This window comes from Pseudophryne corroboree, chromosome 4 (assembly GCF_028390025.1).
Source record: "Pseudophryne corroboree isolate aPseCor3 chromosome 4, aPseCor3.hap2, whole genome shotgun sequence".
Taxonomy (NCBI): Eukaryota; Metazoa; Chordata; class Amphibia; order Anura; family Myobatrachidae; genus Pseudophryne; species Pseudophryne corroboree.
This window is the reverse complement of record NC_086447.1, coordinates 27,214,216-27,223,323: the sequence shown is the minus strand read 5'-3', so window position 1 is coordinate 27,223,323 and position 9,108 is coordinate 27,214,216. Positions and strand designations below refer to the sequence as shown.

Here is a 9,108-nt window from a genome sequence, read left to right as displayed (position 1 = left end):
AATCATATTGCAGAATATCAAAAGTCAATTTCCCTTCTACCATGCATATTGGAAGGTGTTGCATTCATGAGGTACCTGTAGTGTAGGGTTATTCACATTTACCCAATATTCATAAGGTTCCCCTTCAAAATTGTTCAGAAATACATAAAAAAAAACTATTTTTTTTTAGTAAATACAATTATCAGAATTGATAATAAGTGAATGTGTCCTCTTGAAATGCAAAGTGGAAAATAGCGTCAAAATTATTAGAAAATAAGAAAATAAGTTTAGAAAAAATTATATTTCTAAGAAAACCATTTGTCAATTGTACTTCCAGACTAGATACTGATGAGAACCCCAAGAGTCAGTTTCTGTAGTGTAGTGGTTATCATGTTTGCGTAACATGCGATAGGTGCTCAGTCCGAAACTGTGCAGAAACAATCTTTAATTTTTAGAATTTTTAAAACAATGGCATTTTTATTGAAATGCTCAGTAAAAATGCAATCAGATAAAAAGTTTATTTCAGCATGCCATACTGTATGTCAAAGATAATTTTTATTGGATGGTGGTCACAGATATTTCATGCAGTTTCTGTAGTGTTGTGGTTTCATGTTTGCCTCACACGTGAAAGGTCCCCTGTTTGAATTTTGTCAGAAACATATTTTGTTACCTAAACATTTTGAATTCAATAATTTATATTTTGATAACTATCTACTGTTGCATTGCTCAATGAAAAAGCAAGCAAAAAATCATATTGCAGAATATCAAAAGTCAATTTCCCTTCTACCATGCATATTGGATGGTGTTGCATTCATGAGGTACCTGTAGTGTAGGGTTATTCACATTTACCCAATATTCATAAGGCTCCCCCTTCAAAATTGTTCAGAAATACATTTAAAAAACTATTTTTTTTTAGTAAATACAATGATCAGAATTGATAATAAGTGAATGTGTCCTCTTGAAATGCAAAGTGGAAAATAGCATCAAAATTATTAGAAAATAGTAAAATAAGTTTAGAAAAAATTATATTTCTAAGAAAACCAGTTGTCAATTGTACTTACAGACTAGATAGTGATGAGAACCCCAAGAGTCAGTTTCTGTAGTGTAGTGGTTATCATGTTTGCCTAACATGCGAAAGGTCCCCAGTCCGAAACTGTGCAGAAACAATCTTTCATTTTTAGAATTTTTAAAACAATGGATTTTTTGTTGAAATGATCAGTAAAAATGCAATCAGATTAAAAGTTTATTTCAGCATGCCATACTGTATGTCAAAGATAATTTTTATTGGATGGTGGTCGCAGATTTTTCATGTAGTTTCTGCAGTGTAGTGATTTCATGTTTGCCTCACACGTGAAAGGTCCCCTGTTCGAATTTGCTCAGAAACATATTTTGTTACCTAAACATTTTGAATTCAATAATTTATATTTTGATAACTATCTACTGTTGCATTGCTCAATGAAACTATAAGCAAAAAATCATATTGCAGAATATCAAAAGTAAATTTCCCTTCTACCATGCATATTGGATGGTGTTGCATTCATGAGGTACCTGTAGTGTAGGGTTATTCACATTTACCCAATATTCATAAGGTTCCCCTTCAAAATTGTTCAGAAATACATAAAAAAAACTATTTTTTTTAGTAAATACAATTATCAGAATTGATAATAAGTGAATGTGTCCTCTTGAAATGCAAAGTGGAAAATAGCGTCAAAATTATTAGAAAATAGGAAAATAAGTTTAGAAAAAATTATATTTCTAAGAAAACCATTTGTCAATTGTACTTCCAGACTAGATACTGATGAGAACCCCAAGAGTCAGTTTCTGTAGTGTAGTGGTTATCATGTTTGCCTAACATGCGATAGGTGCTCAGTCCGAAACTGTGCAGAAACAATCTTTAATTTTTAGAATATTTAAAACAATGGATTTTTTGTTGAAATGATCAGTAAAAATGCAATCAGATTAAAAGTTTATTTCAGCATGCCATACTATATGTCAAAGATAATTTTTATTGGATGGTGGTCGCAGATTTTTCATGTAGTTTCTGTAGTGTAGTGATTTCATGTTTGCCTCACACGTGAAAGGTCCCCTGTTCGAATTTGCTCAGAAACATATTTTGTTACCTAAACATTTTTAATTCAATAATTTATATTTTGATAACTATCTACTGTTGCATTGCTCAATGAAACTGTAAGCAAAAAATCATATTGCAGAATATCAAAAGTAAATTTCCCTTCTACCATGCATATTGGATGGTGTTGCATTCATGAGGTACCTGTAGTGTAGGGTTATTCACATTTACCCAATATGCATAAGGTTCCCCTTTCAAAATTGTTCAGAAATACATTAAAAAATATATTTTGTTTAGTAAATACAATGATCAGAATTGATAATAAGTGAATATGTCACCTTGAAATGCAAAGTGGAAAATAGCGTCCAAATTATTAGAAAATAGGAAAATAAGTTTAGAAAGATTTATATTTCTAAGAAAACAATGTGTCAATTGTACTTCCAGACTAGATAGTGATGAGATACCCATGTGTCAGTTTCTGCAGTGTCGTCATTTTCACATTCGCCTAACAAGCAAAAGGTCCCCAGTTTGAACCTGGGCAGAAACAATCTTTTATTTTTAGAATTTTAAAATAATGGATTTTTTGTTGAAATGCTCAGTTAAAATGCAATCAGATAAAAAGTTTATTTTAGCATGCCATACTGAATGTCAAAGATCATTTTTTATTGGATGGTGGTCGCAACTTTTTCATGTAGTATCTGTAGTGTAGTGATTTCATGTTTGCCTCACACGTGAAAGGTCCCCAGTTCGAAATTGGCATAAACATATTTTGTAACCTAAACACTTTGAATTCAATAATTTATGTTTTGATAACTATCTACTGTTGCATTGCTCAATGAAAAAGCAAGCAAAAAATCATATTGCAGAATATCAAAAGTCAATTTCCTTTATACCATGCATATTGGATGGTGTTGCATTCATGAGGTAACTGTAGTGTAGTATTATTCACATTTAGCCAAAATGAATAAAGTTCCCCTTCAAAATTGTTCAGAAATACATTTAAAATTGTTTAATTTTTATTAAATACAATGATCAGAACTATTAATTAGTGAATGTGTCCTCTTGAAATGCAATGTGGAAAAATAGCGTCAAAATTATTAGAAAATAGAAAAATAAGTTTAAAAAAAAATTCTTAGAAAACCGTTTGCCAATTGTACTTCCCAACTCAATAGTAATGAGACCCTCAGATGTCAGTTTCTGTATTGTAGTGGTTATCACATTCGCCGAAAATACAAAATGTCCACAGTTCGAAACTGGGCAGAAATAAGCTGTTATCTTTAGAATTTTAAAATAATGGATTTTTGGTTGGAAATGCCAAATAAAAATGCAATCAAATAAAAAGTTTATTTCAGAATGCCATAATGTATGTCAAAGATCATTTTTATTGGTCGGTGGGTGATGTTGTTTTCATGTAGTTTCCATAGTGTAGTGATTATGACGTTCGCCTCGCACGCGAGAGGTCCCCAGTTCGAAAGAAGGCAGATGCATATTTAGTTACCTAAACATTTTGAATTCAATAATTTATATTTTGATAACTATCTACTGTTGCATTGCTCAATGAAAAAGCAAGCAAAAAACCATATTGCAGAATATCAAAAGTCAATTTTCCATCTACCATGCATATTGGATGGTGTTGCATTCATGAGGTACCTGTAGTGTAGGGTTATTCACATTTACCCAATATGCATAAGGTCCCCCTTCAAAATTGTTCAGAAATACATTAAAAAATATTTTGTTTAGTAAATACAATGATCAGAATTGATAATAAGTGAATGTGTCCTCTTGAAATGCAAAGTGGAAAATAGCGTCAAAATTATTAGAAAATAGGAAAATAAGTTTAGAAATTTTTTTTATTTCTAAGAAAACCATGTGTCAATTGCACTTCCAGACTTGACAGTGATAAGAACCCCAAGAGTCAGTTTCTGTAGTGTAGTGGTTATCACGTTCGCGTGACACGTGAAAGGTTCCCAGTTTGAAACTGGGCAGAAACAATCTTTTAGTTTTAGAATTTTAAGACAATGGCATTTTTGTTGAAATGCTCAGTAAAAATGCAATCAGATAAAAGTTTATTTCAGCATGCCATACTGTATGTCAAAGATAATTTTTATTGGATGGTGGTCACAGATATTTCATGCAGTTTCTGTAGTGTAGTGGTTTCATGTTTGCCTCACACGTGAAAGGTCCCCTGTTTGAATTTTGTCAGAAACATATTTTGTTACCTAAACATTTTGAATTCAATAATTTATATTTTGATAACTATCTACTGTTGCATTGCTCAATGAAAAAGCAAGCAAAAAATCATATTGCAGAATATCAAAAGTCAATTTCCCTTCTACCATGCATATTGGAAGGTGTTGCATTCATGAGGTACCTGCAGTGTAGGGTTATTCACATTTACCCAATATTCATAAGGTTCCCCCTTCAAAATTGTTCAGAAATACATTAAAAAAACTATTTATTTTTAGTAAATACAATGATCAGAATTGATAATAAGTGAATGTGTCCTCTTGAAATGCAAAGTGGAAAATAGCGTCAAAATTATTAGAAAATAGGAAAATAAGTTTAGAAAAAATTATATTTCAAAGAAAACCATTTGTCAATTGTACTTCCAGACTAGATAGTGATGAGAACCCCAAGAGTCAGTTTCTGTAGTGTAGTGGTTATCATGTTTGCCTAACATGCGAAAGGTCCCCAGTCCGAAACTGTGCAGAAACAATCTTTCATTTTTAGAATTTTTAAAACAATGGATTTTTTGTTGAAATGATCAGTAAAAATGCAATCAGATTAAAAGTTTATTTCAGCATGCCATACTGTATGTCAAAGATAATTTTTATTGGATGGTGGTCGCAGATTTTTCATGTAGTTTCTGTAGTGTAGTGATTTCATGTTTGCCTCACACGTGAAAGGTCCCCTGTTCGAATTTGCTCAGAAACATATTTTGTTACCTAAACATTTTGAATTCAATAATTTATATTTTGATAACTATCTACTGTTGCATTGCTCAATGAAACTGTAAGCAAAAAATCATATTGCAGAATATCAAAAGTAAATTTCCCTTCTACCATGCATATTGGATGGTGTTGCATTCATGAGGTACCTGTAGTGTAGGGTTATTCACATTTACCCAATATGCATAAGGTTCCCCTTTCAAAATTGTTCAGAAATACATTAAAAAATATATTTTGTTTAGTAAATACAATGATCAGAATTGATAATAAGTGAATATGTCACCTTGAAATGCAAAGTGGAAAATAGCGTCCAAATTATTAGAAAATAGGAAAATAAGTTTAGAAAGATTTATATTTCTAAGAAAACAATGTGTCAATTGTACTTCCAGACTAGATAGTGATGAGATACCCATGTGTCAGTTTCTGCAGTGTCGTCATTTTCACATTCACCTAACAAGCAAAAGGTCCCCAGTTTGAACCTGGGCAGAAACAATCTTTTATTTTTAGAATTTTAAAACAATGGATTTTTAGTTGAAATGCTCAGTAAAAATGCAATCAGATAAAAAGTTTATTTTAGCATGCCATACTGAATGTCAAAGATCATTTTTTATTGGATGGTGGTCGCAACTTTTTCATGTAGTATCTGTAGTGTTGTGAATTCATGTTTGCCTCACACGTGAAAGGTCCCCAGTTCGAAATTGGCAGAAACATATTTTGTAACCTAAACACTTTGAATTCAATAATTTATGTTTTGATAACTATCTACTGTTGCATTGCTCAATGAAAAAGCAAGCAAAAAATCATATTGCAGAATATCAAAAGTCAATTTCCTTTATACCATGCATATTGGATGGTGTTGCATTCATGAGGTAACTGTAGTGTAGTATTATTCACATTTAGCCAAAATGAATAAAGTTCCCCTTCAAAATTGTTCAGAAATACATTTAAAATTGTTTAATTTTTATTAAATACAATGATCAGAACTATTAATTAGTGAATGTGTCCTCTTGAAATGCAATGTGGAAAAATAGCATCAGAATTATTAGAAAATAGAAAAATAAGTTTAAAAAAAAATTCTTAGAAAACCGTTTGCCAATTGTACTTCCCAACTCAATAGTAATGAGACCCTCAGATGTCAGTTTCTGTATTGTAGTGGTTATCACATTCGCCGAAAATACAAAATGTCCACAGCTCGAAACTTGGCAGAAATAAGCTGTTATCTTTAGAATTTTAAAATAATGGATTTTTGGTTGAAAATGCCAAATAAAAATGCAATCAAATAAAAAGTTTATTTCAGAATGCCATAATGTATGTCAAAGATCATTTTTATTGGTCGGTGGGTGATGTTGTTTTCATGTAGTTTCTGTAGTGTAGTGGTTATGACGTTCGCCTCGCACGCGAGAGGTCCCCAGTTCGAAAGAAGGCAGATGCATATTTAGTTACCTAAACATTTTTAATTCAATAATTTATATTTTGATAACTATCTACTGTTGCATTGCTCAATGAAAAAGCAAGCAAAAAACCATATTGCAGAATATCAAAAGTCAATTTTCCATCTACCATGCATATTGGATGGTGTTGCATTCATGAGGTACCTGTAGTGTAGGGTTATTCACATTTACCAATATGCATAAGGTCCCCCTTCAAAATTGTTCAGAAATACATTAAAAAAATATTTTGTTTAGTAAATACAATGATCAGAATTGATAATAAGTGAATGTGTCCTCTTGAAATGCAAAGTGGAATATAGCGTCAAAATTATTAGAAAATAGGAAAATAAGTTTAGAAATTTTTTTTATTTCTAAGAAAACCATGTGTCAATTGTACTTCCAGACTTAACAGTTATAAGAACCCCAAGAGTCAGTTTCTGTAGTGTAGTGGTTATCACGTTCGCGTGACACGTGAAAGGTCCCCAGTTTGAAACTGGGCAGAAACAATCTTTCAGTTTTAGAATTTTAAGACAATGGCATTTTTGTTGAAATGCTCAGTAAAAATGCAATCAGATAAAAAGTTTATTTCAGCATGCCATACTGTATGTCAAAGATAATTTTTATTGGATGGTGGTCACAGATATTTCATGTAGTTTCTGAAGTGTAGTGGTTTCATGTTTGCCTCACACGTGAAAGGTCCCCTGTTCGAATTTTGTCAGAAACATCTTTTGTTACATGAACATTTTGAATTCAATAATTTATATTTTGATAACAATCTACTGTTGCATTGCTCAATGAAAAAGCAAGCAAAAAATCATATTGCAGAATATCAAAAGTCAATTTCCCTTCTACCATGCATATTGGAAGGTGTTGCATTCATGAGGTACCTGTAGTGTAGGGTTATTCACATTTACCCAATATTCATAAAGTCCCCCCTTCAAAATTGTTCAGAAATACATTAAAAAAACTATTTTTTTAGAAAATACAATGATCAGAATTGATAATAAGTGAATGTGTCCTCTTGAAATGCAAAGTGGAAAATAGCGTCAAAATTATTAGAAAATAGGAAAATAAGTTTAGAAAAAATTATATTTCTAAGAAAACCATTTGTCAATTGTACTTCCAGACTAGATAGTGATGAGAACCCCAAGAGTCAGTTTCTGTAGTGTAGTTGTTATCATGTTTGCCTAACATGCGAAAAGTCCCCAGTTCGAAACTGTGCAGAAACAATCTTTCATTTTTAGAATTTTTAAAACAATGGATTTTTTGTTGAAATGATCAGTAAAAATGCAATCAGATGAAAAGTTTATTTCAGCATGCCATACTGTATGTCAAAGATAATTTTTATTGGATGGTGGTCGCAGATTTTTCATGTATTTTCTGTAGTGTAGTGTTTTCATGTTTGCCTCACACGTGAAAGGTCCCCTGTTCGAATTTGCTCAGAAACATATTTTGTTACCTAAACATTTTGAATTCAATAATTTATATTTTGATAACTATCTACTGTTGCATTGCTCAATGAAAAAGCAAGCAAAAAATCATATTGCAGAATATCAAAAGTCAATTTCCCTTCTACCTTGCATATTGGATGGTGTTGCATTCATGAGGTACCTGTAGTGTGGGGTTATTTACATTTACCCAATATGCATAAGGTCCCCCTTCAAAATTGTTCAGAAATACATTAAAAAATATTTTGTTTAGAAAATACAATGATCAGAATTGATAATAATTGAATGTGTCCTCTTGAAATGCAAAGTGGAAAATAACGTCAAAATTATTAGAAAATAGGAAAATAAGTTTAGAAAAACATTATATTTCTAAGAAAACCATGTGTCAATTGTACTTCCAGACTTGACAGTGATGAGAACCCCAAGAGTCAATTTCTGTAGTGCAGTGGTTATCACGTTCACGTAACACGCAAAAGGTCCCCAGTTTGAAACTGGGCAGAAACAATCTTTTAGCTTTAGAATTTTAAAACACTGGAATTTTTGTTGAAATGCTCAGTAAAAATGCAATCAGATAAAAAGTTTATTTCAGCATGCCATACAGTATGTCAAAGATAATTTTTATTGGACAGTAGTCACAGATTTTTCATGTAGTTTCTGTAGTGTTGTGGTTTCATGTTTGCCTCACACGTGAAAGGTCCCCTGTTTGAATTTTGTCAGAAACATATTTTGTTACCTAAACATTTTGAATTCAATAATTTATATTTTGATAACTATCTACTGTTGCATTTCTCAATGAAAAAGCAAGCAAAAAATCATATTGCAGAATATCAAAAGTCAATTTCTCTTCTACCATGCATATTGAATGGTGTTGCATTCATGAGGTACCTGTAGTGTAGGGTTATTCACATTTACCCAATATTCATAAGGTTCCCCCTTCAAAATTGTTCAGAAATACATTAGAAAAACTATTTTTTTTAGTAAATACAATGATCAGAATTGATAATAAGTGAATGTGTCCTCTTGAAATGCAAAGTGGGAAATAGCGTCAAAATTATTAGAAAATTGGAAAATAAGTTTAGAAAAAATTATATTTCTAAGAAAACCATTTGTCAATTGTACTTCCAGACTAGATAGTGATGAGAACTCCAAGAGTCAGTTTCTGTAGTGTAGTGGTTATCATGTTTGCTTAATATGCGAAAAGTCCCCAGTTCGAAACTGTGCAGAAACAATCTTTC

The 9,108-nt window shown here is 31.5% G+C and overlaps 2 non-coding genes across 2 annotated transcripts; both read left to right on the top strand.

Moving 5' to 3' along the window:
• Positions 1-3,965: 3,965 nt before the first annotated feature.
• TRNAV-GAC (transfer RNA valine (anticodon GAC)) lies at positions 3,966-4,038 on the top strand. The gene has a single exon. It is a non-coding gene; the product is annotated as a tRNA-Val (tRNA).
• A 2,820-nt stretch (positions 4,039-6,858) lies between these two features.
• On the top strand, positions 6,859-6,931 carry TRNAV-GAC (transfer RNA valine (anticodon GAC)). Its single transcript has one exon. It is a non-coding gene; the product is annotated as a tRNA-Val (tRNA).
• Positions 6,932-9,108: the final 2,177 nt, after the last annotated feature.